The 17,676-nt window shown below is 47.6% G+C and overlaps 1 long non-coding RNA gene across 1 annotated transcript in view; it reads left to right on the top strand.

The window, feature by feature from the left end:
- Positions 1–7,273: 7,273 nt before the first annotated feature.
- The window catches only part of LOC120904727, a 32,144-nt gene continuing 21,741 nt past the window's right edge, over positions 7,274–17,676 (top strand). Inside the window, exons 1-2 of the long non-coding RNA XR_005739818.1 lie at positions 7,274–7,452; positions 11,382–11,648. This is a non-coding gene — a long non-coding RNA (uncharacterized LOC120904727). The remainder of the gene's footprint in view (positions 7,453–11,381; positions 11,649–17,676) is intronic.

Genomic DNA, 17,676 nt, shown 5'->3' with positions numbered 1-17,676 from the left:
AACATACATGCATTTCCAACTTATTCTCCTTCGACATTGACTGTACGAGTTAAGATCCTTCTTCTTCTTTTTCTCCTTCTTTTTCTATGGCTCAACATCCATTGTCGGTTAAGGCCTGCCTCTGTACCACTTAGTGGGCTTAGCTTTCAGTGACTTATGTATTGGTTACTTTTGCAGCATAGTCAAGGCCTACGGGGGCACGGTCCATTCGGGACTTGAATATGATGGGCATGTTGTTAAGTCGTACGAGTTGACGACTGTAGCACGAAACCGGCCCAACGAGTTAAGATTACAGGTACTAAACGGTCACGCTTTGTTTCGGATAGCCTATCCCTTAGACCAAATCCGACCGAACTACAAGACCTACAACCGGCGATAGAACATCAATTGTTTTTTTTTCAGAAATGTTCAGAAAAATATTGATTTTAATGCCACGAACTTTAAATTGCACATCTAATGGTCGGCAGTAAATGGGTATAAATCTTTGGATGGACCGAATGGACACATCTGACCCACCATTGCCCAGCTTTTCCACATAGAAGGCTGTGAAGGCTTGTTAATAGGCTTTAATGCGCCTTACTCTCTTACTGAACTTATCCGGCGCAATAACCGCTTCGCAGTCTTTGCGGCCTGCTGCAGGAGTGTCCGAAACCGCTCATGGTCTCGCTCGTTGGACTGCCATCTTTATTTGGGTCTACTTTGTGCCCCCTCTGTTCGCGTGGACGGTCTTAAAGGACACGTTGCAACGACAGCGATATCTCCGTATAGCTCGCATAGCTCCAGTTCCTCCATATATGATCCTACTACATATATGGGGTCAAAAAATTGTTTCGAGCATCTTCCTCTAGATCGCGGCTAAGAGGGTCTTGTGAGATTAGGCGTGAGTGTCCTTGTTACAGAGGCGTATGCGTGTACGGATACCTTCAAAGTACAATATCGAGTCAGTTACACCCATCGGGAAAGATTCTACCTTCACGTGAACAGCTTCTTCGGGCTAAAGAATAATCGGTGGGACGTCTGGACTGGATTTGCTAGAAGGATCACTAGATGATGTAAAGACCATTAGTTCGAAGGTTATTTGCCTCCTGCTCGATCCCTTTTTAAGTTTCAACTACATAGAAGAGCTGCAGACTAGTGATGGGAAAAATGAAGTATTTGTCGGAATCGATTCCGGCTAGCTCCGCAGTTTTCTAGAATCGATTCCGGATAGTAAGTCCAGAATTAGTTTCCGAAATCGATGCCGGAATCGGCTCCGGAATCGGAATCGACTCCAGAATAGATTCCGGAATCGGCTCCAGAATTAATTCCGGAATCGACTCCGAAATCGACTCCGGAATCGGAATAGGTTCCGGAATTGAAATCGCATCTCGAATCGAAATTGGCTCCTAAATTAGAAACGGCTTCCAAACGGAGTCAGTTTCGGCATCGCGCACCACAGAAAAGAACTCACTAGACAACGTACATTTCTGTACATAGGAGTATAAGATAACTTTAGCCTCATACAACGACTCTCTATTGACAATGTATGAACAGTTCAATTTCCTTAAAAACGTCTTAAAAACTAGGATTTGACATTCGTACGCACTCGAAAATAGGCAAGATTAGTTTTAAAACATAGAATTAAGTTGCAAGCAAGTCATAGTCTATGTAGTACCAGAACCATTAATTGTCCAAATAAATAAATTATCATACAAAGCAATTTCCATGCCATTAAAAGAAGGAATTGATCCTTTAAGCAATTTTAGGATTTTACACTGTATGAGAATTTTCATCACATTATAAAATTATATGTAGTTTGAATGTAAGAGGAATAGGAATTCGATAATTAATATAAATTAAAAGAAAAAAACCGCATACAATTCATCCATACGGAAGACATCGCCAATTTGTAATTAAAACCTCATAAAAGTTAGCAACACAACACACACAAAATTAAGCTTATTCTCTCTCTCAAGCACCTTCTTTTAAGTACATTTGGCTCACTCCACACGGTTCAAGTACGGGCGCGGTATTTTACATTCCGTTTGCCCTTGTCCAACACAGCATGGCCCTTGTACTTCAAACACTCACCCCTTGCAGCAGCAGCAGCATGACTGCATTTGCAATTTTTATAACCCACCCGGCCTTGTCCACGCGCCCCAAAGATGGACGGGATGTTCCGGTTTTATTGGTCCACGTTACGTTACGAATGGTCGACACTTTCGCTTTGATCTCTTCCCTCAATCGCTCGAACGACCAGGAACACCACAAATCCATCCCTTGGTGGGGGGAGGGGGAGGGGAGAGGTGGTTTCTCCTTGCCACTTCTCCTCTTTATAAATGATCGCGCGGATGTTTCGATTTTCAAAGCAGCTCGCACACAGCACAACAGGTTCTGGGGCGTATGGCTTTCCGTGCGTGCGTCCGTGCGTGTAGAAAACATCCCACCTCACCTCATTAACTAATTCGATGGGAGAAGGTGTCGTCTGCGAGGCAGGAGAGGACGAAGGTCCTTTTTTAAAACAACCTTTTCTGTCCCCCGTGTGGTGGTTTCGGTTCGCTGGAGCTCACGGGAGTGTGCACGGGTGTAATTTTTAGTAAGGGTTGCACCCGAGGTCTTCCCTTCGCTAGTAGAAGGAATCGTGTCGGCTCAAGCGCAACTAGTTGCTGGTGGCATTGATTAATATTTTTCCCACCCGGTGCGGAATGTGTATGTGTGTGTGTATGTGCGTGAAAAGAGGTTTATATGCCCGACTGACCGTGAAATCGAACCCAAGCTCAACCGACAAAAAGGGAAACATGGAGGGTATGAATTGTCGCACCTTTTTTATTCCTTTTCCGCTTCGACTTCACGCTTGCGACATCGGGGGTTAATCCGATCAGGTGTAACTGGCTACACAGTACGCAGTGAAGCGTGTGAATAAGATATTATTTATTTAGCCAATAGGACTATATAATTTATGTAAGAAAATGTTCCTTTTTTAATGCCACAAAGCGTCAATCAACATCCAAATTGATGGCAAATCGAAGCATCCAATAGTTGGCCCACCAAGCGATACCAGGAATTCTCTGTGGCCGATGTGCTCTTCAGCTTGATTAGCTCTTCAGCAGCCAAGCACTTGACACGAGCTCCGGGGCAACCGTTAGCAGCTAATTCGCTTCTAAAACATTCCAAATACACGGCAAGCTCGGCAATGGATGACGAAGTGAGCATAATTAGGGCGATAATTTTTGCACCGCGTGAAAGTGACTGCTGCTGCTGCTGCTGCTGCTGAAAAGCGCACTGTTGTTGCAGGAGCACACTCGCGCAAGGTTGCACTCGCTGCAATCGCTGGGGCGGATGGGCACAAATTGCGGGTGCCCGCTACCCCGGTGTGAAGCATTTTAATTTGCATACGAAATCGCAAGCGCACCGGTTTTCGCATGTAACGCTGGCTGATAAGGATGAATATTTAATTGACGAAAGCCGAGACGATCTTGCGCTTGAGTATGGTTCTGTGAGCGCTTGTTGGTTGGTGGAGAGTGCAGCTTTTGCGGGTGTTTTTTGGAGGGGTGAGCATGAACATATACAACTCACTATAGAGCGAATTATTCTTATACTTGAACTTTAGCTGCACAATCTACACCTACGTTCGATGAAACGATCAATCAATCGACATTAAAAAGCAACTCAGGCGAGACAGGTAAACGGGGAAGTGTTTGTGTGGGCTAAGAATAGATGTTTCTGCTTACCACTGAGCTCGAGATCTACCTGACGATAAACAAAAACAATGGTATCCACTCGAAAACATGTTGCACAAGAGTTGTTAATGCTGAAAAAAAGGGAAGCATTTCAAATGGTGCGTAGATAAAGGCTATTAGTTACTCGATTCTATTAGTAAACTGTTCGTTGAAGAGTGCTGAAGAGCTAAAAATCAATAAAAATTTATAATAAACATTGCGTCGCGGCGATTTTTTTTAGATTATTTTGGCAGGTATGAATGGAATAATTGTGCATTTCTTTCGTAAAATGTTAGTGGCGTTTTGCAGGTTGTTTCGTTCTACGAACGGTTTTCTAGAATGGTAAACCAATGCTTTTAAAATCGCTTTCTCTGAAATACACAAAACAAATGATATAATCAGAGCATTGATCTGGGATGCTTACGAGATGCTGTAAACGGGAGAAAATGCTACAATTATTTGCCCTAAATAAAGCATGCTTACCAAGCAAGCAAGCAAAATTAAACCAGAGCATAACTGCATTCATCCTTCAAGAGGCTTAAAAAAAAGACGATTATTAGAATTTTATACCAATAAACAACCGAAACAAAAGCCTTTAAATCAATTATGGAATCTTAAAACCTTCTGTTACAGCAACCAAAAGTAGCCTTTTGATAAGACTTACACTGCGTTTGACGAGTATGGCTCGGTGGTGTCATGGTAGATTGGAGGGCTTGTATAACACCGTACCTGGTTCGTTGCCCACTCAGAATCGTCTCTCAGCGAACCGTTTTCTGATTTATATGGACCTCATACTGATTTATATGGAACTCTCATGGACCCTCTTAGCCGCGTTCGAGAGGAAGATGCTCAGAAGGATACTTGGCCCCGTATGTGTGGAAGGACAATGGAGGAGCCGCTATAATGACGAGCTATACGAGATGTACGGCGACCTCACTGTCGTACAGCGTATCAAGCTCGCCAGGCTCCGGTGGGGGGCTGGCCATGTTGTGCGCATGGAAACGGACTGACCCAGCCCGTAAAGTCTTTTTAGGCAGCCCACAAGGACAGAGGAGGCGTGGTAGGCCCAAATTGAGGTGGCAGAATGGCGTGGAGGTGTTCGCCATTATTAGGCCGGGATAACGGACTGGCAGACGAAGGCGCGAGACCGTGAGCGGTTCCGGACACTCCTGAGGCAGGATAAGACCGCAAAGCGGTTGTAGCGCCGGATAAGTAAGTAAGTATATGGTGTCTCATGGAGATTTTAGATAAGGTATCAGGAATTTAATTTGATCATGTGTTAAATTCCACTCTGGACCTATAAGTACCTTGCACCTTAAGTGGAGCAAAAAGTAACTGTAGGTAGTCCTTACCTTACCGTTAAACACAAAGACACCAAAAGAACAGTAAATTGTTGGCTCATGTTCAAATTTTGACCCAAAGGCATTACTTTCCATTTCATTCCCGGCATTCCCCGGCAGCCTTTTGTACAGAAAAAGAGACTTCGCAAAACATATTGCTGCCCCACGATTAACCTACCAACAACGGACAAACGATCCATCGCCAACCGTTGATCTGTGTTTGTCCTTTTGTCTCAGCACTTTTCAGCAGCCAATTTTCCGACAGCATGCACCCCTGGTAGCGAGAACAGCAAGCTACAAGCAAACTGATTACATGGCGACAACCTTTAAAAAAGCATTCCCGACAACTCCTCGACATGACCTTGCTCATTGCTACGAAGTGGTTCAACCGAAGAAAGTGCCCAGAAGCCCTCAGCCAAAACCCTCCTCTCCCTCCCTCCCCCAACACAGGACACAAACACCCCCCCCCCTCCAGCGGGTTGATTTGTACCGCGAAATGCGCAGCGCAACAACCTGTATCGTTTTACCGCCACCCGAAAGCACGGCACGGAATTCATGCTTTGACAGTGAATGGCCGTTGGCGTTTCGGGAGCGCGAGTTCACATTAAAGAACTTCCTCCCTCCCCACATCCTGCCACTATCCTCTGTCTACCAATTTGGCCCACTGTATCGATCTTTTGCTCCGTTACTTTTGGCTGCCACTTCGGCGGCTACTACTACGGCTACGGCAAAGCGGCAACAAATCCCCGAAGGGGTTGTAAATTCATACCATACCAATTTCCGTGACTTCAAACCAGAAAACACCTCAATACGCACGGCTTGCGAAAACTCATCTCACCTCCACCTCCTTTTTGGCCCACTCCTCTTCCCATCGTCCCCTTTTTCACTCTTCATAGAATGGAGCAGCCACGAGCCCGGAGGTTACGTTTACGAGTGAAATATGACAGTGGCGCGCTGGTAGAAGCGACTCGCTAGCGACAATCAGTGACACACACACACACACACAGCTCGGTGACAATGCGAAAGTAGGGTCGCGCAAAAATGAAGTCGAAAAATAACAACAAACGTTGAAACCACCCAACCACCACCCACTCACACCAAACTAAGGCGAGCGAGCCGACGGTGTGGGGAGGTTGAAGTGAACGCGATGCAAAAACAAAAATAAATCGAAAATACAGGAAAATGCGTTGGAAGGAGAGCTTGTGGGGTGGATGGACGGAGGCGCGGAGAAGGTAGTCGACGAAGGGGACAGGCACAACATAAATAAACAAAAACTGTTGTTTCGCACACACACAGCAGTCCTTGCCTCCGGCGAAAATGGAAACTGTCTTGCCGTATGTGTTTTCTTTTCTTCTTCCTTTCTAGCTTGTAGTGTTTCCTGCACCATGTGCAGTTGTGCGATTTAAATTAGAACACTAAGCATTTGTAAAAGGGTGTGAAAAAACCTTAGTTCCAATGTTTCGATGCCTTCGTCCATCGTGCCAATTTCTATTGAACCTTCAAAAACCTGCCTTCGAGTAGCAAAACCAAACACAACAAAAGCCACAAATTTCTTTCGTACGGTCAAGTTTTCCTTTCTTGAAGAGTGTGTTTAAAGTGCAAACAAGAAAGAATGTAAGTCCCACAACACTCCAGAACCCTTTTCCACCGTACACCAACACACACACACATACATACAAACGGTGAAGAAGCAGTGGTAACTATGATCAGTAACCAGCGAAAACAGGTGTGCAATGTATGCGCGTTCGACTCTTCGTAGACGACACAACAACACGCACGTACACACAAGCACACAAGCAGTGTGTCACATGTGTAGTGTCAGTCACAGTGTTTCGGTGGTGGTGGTGGTAGTGTCAGCTTCGCGCTGTGTTGGAGCTCCCTGTTCGTGGAAGCATGCGCGCCGAGCGCGTTCGCGAGCGCTCGGTTCGGCTCCCGGTTCGGCTCTCGCAAAAGGAAAACCCCTTTGTTTTATCAGATGCTTTGCGCACTATGGGCGAACAAGCATCCTGTGAGTGGTTAAAAATATGGTCTCCCTTTAAGAAGTACAATAAAATCCATCTCTTTCCCTCTCGGTAGGGTTAAAGCAAATCGCCATTTGCTCTCTCTCTCGCGAGCCAAACGGCAAAGCCGAAGCGATCGAATGTTCTCTCGCAAGGGGAAAAGGGAAAGCACGGGAGCTGGCGCGGAGGGGGGAGTGAACTGATAGCAAAACTGACCGACACCAGCGGCCTCGGACGCATTGCACACGTGTCCGTCGGACGGAACGGTTCCCAAAACAAACAAACAAACAGAAAAACAAAAACCGACAACCACAACACCACCAACAAAGTACGGGTCGTGACATCCGGTTTAGTAGTTTAGTAGTCGGAACGTGCGGAAAATGTGACGGGAAAGAGGAAGTTCAGTTGCATAAGGTGTGTGTTTATTTGTTTGTGTGTGTGTGTATGTGGGCGCGAGTCAGTGTGGTAAACATTTCTTAGTGGAAAATAATTAGAAGCATATTTCTGTCCGTACCCTTGCGTGTGCGTGTGTGTGTGTTGGTGGGTGGGTAGAATGCTCGTACGTCTTTAACGGAAGTGTCCGCCAATTGAACAGAAGAGAAAACACGGCCAAGAGCAAAAAATTGTGATGCTTCTTTTTTTTTCGTCAAAATCACTTCAAAATCACTTTTCCTGTTTTCAACCGATTTTCCTTCATGTACGGATTTGCTAACAGGACAGCCGATTTAAACATCCGGGAAATCACAGACAGGAAGAGGAAAGGGAGGGGAGATTTCCATCACATTGGGGGGGGGGGGGAGTTCAACTATTCACACGGCCAATTCGGGGAACGGTTCAATCCGTAGCTCGCCGCTGCTGTGTGAGTCAGTGCTGGGCGTACGGATTTAATCTCCCATTCTTCTCTTCCTCGTGTACATGTGTGTGTGTACTTGTGTATGTGTGCTTCATTTTTCCTGTTCTTCCTCTTCCTGCTAATGTTCTCCCGCTGCTGCTGCTGCTGCTAGTGGTGGTGGTGGTGTGTGCGTGCTCTCATTAATAAAAGATAGGTGTGCTTCTGTCCGCTTCGGTTTCGGCCCATCCAGCTGGTGTGTTTGGCTACTCCCTTCCAGCCCCACCCTCATTTTTTGACCTCCCGCTCCTCCCCCACACAGTGGGCTGAACGTAGTGGTGACCGAGAGTTAAATCGAGCCCCCTTCGCCCACCGCCCCCGTTCACGGGTGGTCAACAAAAAACACACACACACACTGGGAGCAAAACCCGAACCCGAGCGCACGACTTTTCCAAGCCCGAACCGAAAGAGGGGGCCCGAACTCATGGTCGCGACTCATGGAATTTTCGCATCGGCTCACACACAACCACCACGACAGTCCTTTCTTTGCGATCAGCCTGGTCGGTCGGCGTGTTCGGTGAGCGTGCGTGCGTGCCTTGCCAGTGTACCGTCATCGGGTCACACCGTTTGGGGTGCCACCGCCCTCTGCTCCACCGTTTGTGTGTGCCGTGTTTGTGTGTGTGCGTCCTAGCACGGCAGCGCGAGCAGGGCAAAGGGAGCGGCCAACCATTTAGGGACCAGTGTGTGTGTGTGTGTGTGTCTGTGTGAAAAACGGTGTACACCAGCACACAATGGAACCGTGTTCTCTTAGTGAATACTACTAACAACACAAATACACACACACACATGAACAAAAAGAACACACTCAAGGGGTGACAAACGAACAAACAAACAAACAGAAAAATAATAGAAGAGAAAACAAAAACGAACTCAACTTTCCAATTTTAGGGTGAATGTTGGAGTGGAAAGGAAGCAGGCAAGGAAAAACAATCTCCCATTGTTAGGGTTAGTGCATTGCGCTGCGAATAAGCAAAGGGTCTGTGGGGAAAGAGGAGGAAGCGCGCACGGGAGAGAGTGACAGAAAGAGAGATAAAAAGAGAGAAAGTTGCCAGCTGCCAAAACTTGCAAACTATTTCCCAAACGGTGAAACTTGCCTTGCCCCAGGTAGCAAGATGGACGGCAATGGAACGTTTCCACATTAGCACAATGAATGGCGCGGTAGTGATGGGAGCGCCAAGGGCGTGCACTGGTCATTCTCTATACTAAACCTATCTCGAGGGGGGAGGGGGGGGGAGTGCGGATGACGGGGCTAAAAAGTACGCGGAAAGTAGCTGTTCTCAGCTGTGCTGGGTACCATTCTTTTGCTTTCTCCCTAAACTTCAGCCCTCAAAGGCAAAATATTTTCACGGCGAAAGCGCACCCTTTTTTGGGGCTTGTAGAGAGCTACTATACACGGGCTACTGTATACCCTCTCAATTACATCGCGTATCAGCCCGGTTTGGTTTGGCGTTCGAAACTTTTCCGGGTCGAACAAAACAAACAAACAAAAAAACCCAACCCAAATGTACAAAGCAACAAGAAGCAGAGCTTGCACAAAAAGGGGCAGAGAGGTCGAAAGTCAGCCTCGTGCGCGTGCCAATTGTTTCGATGCGTGTTTCAACCCGGCCAACTGAGCCATGCGTTCGCCCGTTGCTATGGTGTTGCTAGTTGAGAACGGCTTAGAAAACGGGGGAAACGGGCAGCAAAAACCTCAGGTCCAAAAAACTCCATCGCCTACCTTGCAAAATTTCCCCAACATCCCGTTTTGCATTTTCTTTTCTGTTTGTTCTTGCTGTTTTTTTTTGTTTGTTTTTTGAACAAAATTGAGACAAAAGGAAATAGCAAAAAGGAAGTAATTGGTGGAGGAAGTTAACCAAAAAGAAAAAAAAAACTGCCCAACCGAAAGTTAAGGGGATGAAAGTGTTTTATTCGTTCGATCAGTAGAGCTGAAATGTGTGTGTGTGTGTGAGTGTGTGTGTGTGTGTGTGTATGTGTGCCTGTGTGTCTACGGGAGTATGTGTGTGTGTACTTTCGTCTCGGTAATGGTGCCAGAATGAGACGGGAAGAATTAAATTTTCATCATCAGAAGCCAGTACACCTGCATGCATAATAGATGGGAAAGTTGTTGTACGCCTTTCTTCCTTTTTTGTATGTGTGTGTGTGTGTGTGTGTGTGTGTATTACCGCCCCATTCCCTCCTCTTTCCATTCATCCCCCTTTTCTCCAGCTCGCTTACATTCACACACACAAACACACAAACGCACCTGACGTTGTCTATTGCTACGCCATTTCTGCCCATAAATAGTTAACCGAACATAGGATGTGTGTGTGTGCGTTCTCCTTTGTATGTGTGCGTTTGGGTATTTCGGAAAGTTTCACGTGGACAGGTGATCCAGAGACGATGTATGACGACGATGTGCGGAAGATAAGGAAAAATGGTTAGATGGATCCAAAAAAAAATGGGAGAGAAAAAACATTTCCGTCCATGATGTTGCTGGCCGTGGCGTGGCTATTTACGGCAGCCTTTTCCCATCCATTTATCGTAATTCAAAAAAAGAAGGTGGGAGGGTTGAGTGACGGGTGTAAGGGAGAAAGCAAACCCTGTTACATTGGGAAGAAAAAGGGGAGCGACTGCACGGGCCCTGGCAGAGACAGAGTGGCGAGGACGGTAGCCGTAAAGTGGTTGTGGTTGGGTTGTTCGGATTCCGACAGGAACAAGAAAAGCTGCTGGCGCTAGCGGATAAAACCCGAAAAGTTTTGATGAATTGAGATGCACAGCATTAGTGGGCAAAGTGTTTAGCTCTGTATGTGTGTGTGTGTGGGTGTGTGTCTGTATGTTGAAAGCCAAGCCGTTTTTTCCCCTTTTTCCCCCTCCCATCATTTCCATTTTACAGCCAAAAAGGAGAGAGGTCTCCCCGGGGGGGCGATGTTTTTTTTCTTGCTCGTTCAAAATTTCGGTTTTGTTCATGATTAAAATCCGCTTTGTTTGTTTGTTTGTTTAACCGTCTCCCCTCGCTGGGTGGTGGTGGTGGTGGGCGAACACGCAACAATAGGGAGTGGCGCGTCAACTTCTTTTGATGCCTTTATAATCGGCTCCACCGTTACGGAAGACGGGTAGAGAAGGAGGAAACAACAGAGAGCGCGGGTAGGGAAGAAAAAAGAGCAGAAGGACTTTTACATTTGAATTTTCCCAACTCGATTATGATTATTATCGTTGGTTTGCAGTTTTTTTCGTAACCCCCCCCCCCCACCACTCTTTTTGTTGTTGCTCTTCCTCTACCACATCAACCCACTCGGGGTCGTTCAGCGCAGGGTTAGATGCAACAATAATTGTTGGACAACCCACCGTTAGCCAACCCACTGGGAGGTGGAGGTGGATGGCAGGGGTCATCCCACCTGCGTGATGCTAATGTGTATTTATGGGTTTTGTGGTTTTCATTGTTCTCCTCTCCTCTCCTCCTGTTTACGCCTCGCAGCTACGTGGCAGCAAGTTCGTACATCTGCGGAGCCTGCCGTTCGGTTCGGCGTGGTGTGTATTTACATTGTGTTTTTCCGCATTTGACTGTCGTGCGTGTGTGTGTGTGTTTGAAAGTGCGCGTGTGTGTGTTTTCGCAAGAAAAAGTTACAAACGCGTACAACAATAACTAAACGTGAAACAAAGCGTGTGTGTGTGTGCTCGTGAAGTCGCCGAAAAAAAACAACACACCGGATGTGCTTGGAATACAGCAACAAGCAGCAGCCCTGTAAGTATATTAAGCAATGAAACACGCCTGTCGCATGTGTGCCTTTTGTTGTTATCGTGTACCCTTCCCAGCCCTTATCTTGCAAACGTACTTTGCATAAAGTGTATTGAAAATACAATATTACGCTGTAAAACTGCTGTGTCTCACCGCCCACTCTTGGCACACGCAAACAAACAAACAAACGATCGGCCCTTATCACGCAACGGGGAAGGAACAGGGATCAACACGGTTTGGGGAGGGAAGGAGTGTATTTCATTCCAATGTTTTACTACATTTTATTTTAGGCAATAAAGTGCACGGTTCACCGTTTGATTGCACACACGATATGCTTCTTTTTTTCGTTCACACACACTCTTTCTCTCTCACACACACTCACTGCACTCTGGGGAAGGTGATGGGTTTACCAACTCCGGCTTGTTATCGAACGCTGTGGGGTCGTTTACTCGTTTGATGGGTGCCGTCGCTTCGATAGGAGAGGAACAAGAACGCCACCAGAGAGAGGAATAAAAAGGCAACAGCACCAGGTGTTGCAACACGAACCCCTTTCGCGTTAAAAATGGGGATGAGAGGAGACTGAAGGGAAAAAGGAGCGTCTATTTTGGATGGAAAATTTATATCCTCAAAACACACACACACACAGTCACCGACACGGAACGTACGCCCCCTGCAACGCTCTGACAACAGCATGAAATGAATTTCAAGAGCCAACGGAACCGGGATTGTCCGCTCGGTAAGTTCGTCTGCCACGCATAAGCGTACTGATGTAGATGGGGACAGATGGGGGCAAAATGGCGGTTGAGGTAATGGTAGGACGGGGGAAAGAAGAAAGAAAAAAAAGAGGGCACGGCAAATGTTTGCCAACACGGTCCTCAAAGACACCGTCGTGTGTGCACCTTTTCTTGTGCAGCCCGCTGAAGGTTCTTACACCATTGTTATGAACCATCTTCTTCAAATCGTCCGTCCCTTTAGCTGTCCGGCCGAGTCACCGAAGGGACGCCACTGCCACTGGTGTTTGATATATCCTTTAGGTAAGATAATCGGGAAAGTGTAGGGTGGTAGGTAGGGGGTGACAAAAACAGGGGGATGTTCCTTAATGCGACAAAGCTTCACACGTCGGTTTCGTGCGCTCTTTGCTCTCTCTCTATCTATCCATCCTCCTTTGCTTACAGGCACAATTTGCCCATCAATGGTACGGGGTGGGCCTTTTTCGCCAATTATCCAAACTTTCCCAGGCAATCATCCGCCGCCACGGTGGTTGAGTAAACACACACACAAACACACTAACACTCCAGCACCGAAATGAGATCTGGCTCTGGGGTTTTTGGAGGCTCGGGCATTAAATACTGTCTGTAAGGGGTTGTTGGTACTGGAACCGGGGGGAGTGCTAAAGGGTGAAAGAGTGGCCCTTAAAATACTCTCACCCAGACACACACACACACACACACACTCACCACGAGCGAAAGAACAAACTTACAGCGCATCACACTTACGGCAGGCAGGCGGACGGACAGGAATAGTGTTAATATCCATTAAAATATTCCCAGCACTACACCCTGGTGGGCCAATGTTTACCTTTCCCATAACACTTTGCCCAGGATGGTTCTCTCTATCTACACACACACACACACACGCACACACTGACCGAAACACATACAGACAAACAAATACACCGAATATACATACACACCCAAATTGAGGCTAGTGAGCACGCGGCGTTTGGTACCATGGGTGTGTGTGTGTTTTGATTTCTTTTTTTGGGTGATTTTACGTATTACCCTCCTTCCTCTTCTTCCCCTTTTGGTGCTCGGTTGATACTGAGGACGGCCATCGGCAAGAGCATATTCCTGTTTGTACGCTTCCAGTCTTCCCCGGCACCAAAAGTATACGGCCACATGCATGTTAAGCGTCTGCCACAGTACGCGTAGTGCCACCCACACATGGAGGCGGTGTGGATGTTGAGGCCGGTAAGGGTGGAGAAAGAATGAAAAGTAAACTGAAACGAGTACAAAATAATGTAAGAGTGTCCGCACCGCCCAAGCCCACGCCAAACGGTAAAGGCCCGCCTTGCCCGACAGCACAAACGAACCCAGCGGCAAGCACCATGGCAGAGCCCATTTCCCACAGCGATCGAAACACATTCATCCATCGCTGGCTGCTCTGGTGCTGCTGCTGCTGCTGACCCGGGCCACACGGCCAAAAGGATAACGAACGCGCTCTTGTGTCTGGTGGCGATGGTGGTGGCGGTGATGAAGAAGGCCGGATTTAAGCACAGACACACACACACACAGTGCACAGTCGAAGCAGACGTGAGAGGGAGGATTTTTCCCCGTGCCTTTTTGCTCCCTCTCTTGTTGCATTACAAAGCTACCACCGCCACCACTCTCGCTTCCAACCATTCCTCGATGGATCCGGGTTGTACGGTTGAATGAAAAGTCATGCCAAGCAATACACAACACACACGCACGAACGGGAACGACGCTCGTTTCGTCCGGTGGTGCTCGCCGTGTGTACAGTGCCGCGCGCGAACATGTTGGGTCGTTTCTCACGTTTTTTTGTTGTTGTTTTTATGTGTGTGTTGTCCGTTTCATTTGCTAGTACACGCTGCCCTTGCCATACAATATGCTGCTGATCCCGCAAGCAGCACACAAAGGAAGAAAAGAGCGAGAGAAAGGAAGAGAAACCGGCGGTGGCCAGCGGTGTGTGGATGTGTTTTCAGGATTCCCCAGGCTGCACTAGATACTCGTACTCGGGACAGTGTGCGCACACAGGAAGAAGAGCGTGTCTCGTGTCTATGCAGCGCTCCTGAGGATAGGATTTTCCACCCATTATCTGCCCCACCTCGTCCCCCAATCCTACCCTGACTCCGACACGTTTGGATGAGCCACGATTTAGTCGCTTGGCATTATGGCATCAGGTCGGCAGGTCGGTGAGCGTGCCTGCCGGCGGCAAGGCAAGGCGTGGCGGTTGCACAAGTGGTGGCCGCCGCCCGAAGGCACATCCAAAAACCGGGCTTCATGCTGCTGCTGCCATCATGTACTGTGCTGATTACGTATAGGACTGTGGCCAGCACGAGCAGTCAGAGATGCAAAAGGAGACAGAGGGAGCAAAAAAGAAAAAAAACTCTCCAACCCAACATTCAAATATTATTCATACACGCGCGAAAGCGTCCGTAAGCGGATTTTGATAGTCGGCGGCACATCCTCACCACCTTTTTGGTAAGCGGAAAGATGTGATTTTTCTCTGTGGTGTGATTTTGGGCGGTAATGTTTTTTCTTGTATTTTTCATTTTTTCCGCCTATGTAAAGGTGACTGATAAAACACCATTTTGTAAAGCGATTTGGATTTTTTTTCCTTTGCTATACTATTTTGCTCCACAAAAGGGTGTGTGGCTTTTCGCTGACAAAAATCGATGGAGACGCATGGTTTCCCATGCCCATGGGTACACCGAGTACCCTTCTTGTGCCGGGGTTGGGTGTAACATTTTTGCATACCTTCAAAGTGAAAGGAATGTTATCTTGGAACGAGTGAAAAAACGAAGACTTTCAACCAAAAATGCAAAAAATACCGAGAAAATGCCTTCACCCAACCCGATGGAGGCGCCTGGTTATTTTCGAAAAAATTCAATGGAGACGCCTGGCCGATCGTGACGATGAAGACATTTCTGGGTGAACGCTCACAGATTAGAACTTTGGTGCCGGCAACTGAGAGCGAGGAAGAGAGAGAGAGAGAAAATGAAAAAAGGTACACATGATGCAGAGGGGAACACAAAAAAAAAACATCCACTCCTCCCGGAGCAAAAGGCACCCCTTCTAACGGAGGGAACGGTAGTAACTCTAGCCTCCATTATAACGAACACCTTTGGCTCGTCGCACAGCCGATACTTTACCCTGTCCCAGTGGGCACGTTGCTTGGGCAGCTTTCTGGGGTTTTTTTTTCGCAAGGCCTTTTATTTTCCTTCTGTTTGTGCGCTGCTTTCTCCAACCCTGAGAAGTTTTGGGGCAAGCAAGTTAGATAGCAAGTTAGCAACCGAAGCTAGGCAGCATTATGCGAAAAGTGCTCAACCATCATTAAAAAGCACGCTATACCGCTTACCCTTAGCAACAAAAAGTACACCAAAGCGGCGATGAAAGTGAAACAAAAAAGAAGGAAAAGCTAAACATTGTGAGGGGCGTTTTGTACAAAAAAACACCCTCCTTCCTCCCCTACCTCCCTCCCCACCCCTTTCGATGGATTCGATGGAAAATCGATTTCCAAGGCTTCGCATCCTATTACCATTACGCGCGGAAAACGCTTGCGTACGTGCATTCGTGCGTGCGTGTGTCGCCTCGCGTTTTGCTCCCTTTCCGCTATAGCTAGGCGGGCAGGCGGGCTGCTTCGATGGTAAACAGGTGGGGCTGACGATTGGTTGGTTTTTGCTTTCGGAAATTACATCAATATCACATCAATATTTGCGTTGCGTTGCTCTGTCGCTTTGCATTAGCGGTTGCGCTAAGGAGGCGGTGGCAACGGCGGCACCTGCGGATGCGTATCATCAGGCGTTAGCGTTAGCGCAAGATCAAACGCGCACCCCGCAGTAGGCTTTCTGGCTAGCCGGGCGTTCCGATAGCGCAAAGGTTGCTTTTCACGGGTGCGCGCTATGGCTGTACTTTCGATTCGTTTCACTTTCACCCCTTGGCAGACAGACAGCATCCTTGGTAGGGAAGTTTTTAGCTCCCGGTTTCTGTTTTTCCAGCGCGTAGCTCTCGTATTTTATTGCGCGCAAAAAAACCGTACAGAAAATTAAAAAAAGGTTAACAAGATGCAAGAGTCCCCCCGAAGCCGGTCTCATGTTAATTGTGGCCACGGAAAGGTCGTTTTTATTGCCGGCGGGAAAAAAGGGTGGCATACAATATTGAACATTTTATGGCAACAAAAAAAAAGGATCACCGTGGGTAATGTTTTCCGATTTTCTTGGAATACCAATACCGCTGTGTATGCGTGTGGGTTTGTATGCTCCGAGTGCTCTCCCTCCTCTCCTGCACGTACAAAGAAGCTGACAAGCGCTAGCGCAATAACAACAAAAAAACGGCGATGAATCGTTGAACGCCGCCCGAGAGCAGCAACAACAACACACTGGCAAATGGCCGCCGACCGTCCCGCCGTAGGCAGGTTCGCGCTGTTACCGTGGAGAGAGAGGCCACCAAAATGCTTCACTTTTATGTGCCATATTTCGGTTTTATATTTCAGCGTCCTGCTCCGCGCCACGGGCGTGTGTTCGGAACCGTGTGGAACCCACGGTGCGAAGCAAATGTGAATTTTCCATACATATTTTTTTATGCCACGTTCCGTTGACTGTTTAGGGCACGGCGACGGTCGCACCGGTTTTATCTAACGCTCGCCTGCTAGTCCATTTGGCCGCGAGGCTACACGTTTCGTGTGTGCGATGGAAAATGCGAATAAAAAAGCCCTCTTCCATCTCTCTCCCATGCACCTCCTCTTCTTTATCTTTCCCACTCCATCCGCCCACCTTCCAGTAATCGGGGCAGCAGCAGCAGCAGCAGCAGCAGTCCCACGCGCATCATAAATTGGTTTTGCAAATTTGTAGTACATTCAAAATTCGTCGAACGTTTGGGTGCGGTTTTTCGTGCACCACTCCGCACCAGCAGCTCCCTTGCCATCTCTCTCGCTCTCTCTATGTGTATGTATGTGTACGTTGGTGTGTGTGTGTGCACGTATTGTATTTAGGTTAGTCTGCCCCGTGCACCAGTCCCAATCGCAGCCACCCCAAACCGGCCAGCGCTCCCAATGTTCATTCACTCCATTTCGGTTACGGGCTGTAACCGGGTGTGGGCATAAAATGTCAGCTTAATTGCAACTGCTGAACGCCAAGTGTCGAAAACGTGGAAAATTTAATTTTCACCCACAATTGGAAAGCTGGCAAGGCAGGGTGCACGGCCTGTCGAGTGGAGGAAAGTTGGGTTCAATGGGGGATGAATAGGAGTAGCTAGCGACCGGCACTCTCGCTGCGGGGAAACGCTATTATTCCATT

The sequence above is a fragment of the Anopheles arabiensis genome, chromosome 2 (genome assembly GCF_016920715.1).
Source record: "Anopheles arabiensis isolate DONGOLA chromosome 2, AaraD3, whole genome shotgun sequence".
Lineage (NCBI taxonomy): Eukaryota > Metazoa > Arthropoda > Insecta > Diptera > Culicidae > Anopheles > Anopheles arabiensis.
This window is presented reverse-complemented; position numbering and strand designations above follow the sequence as displayed.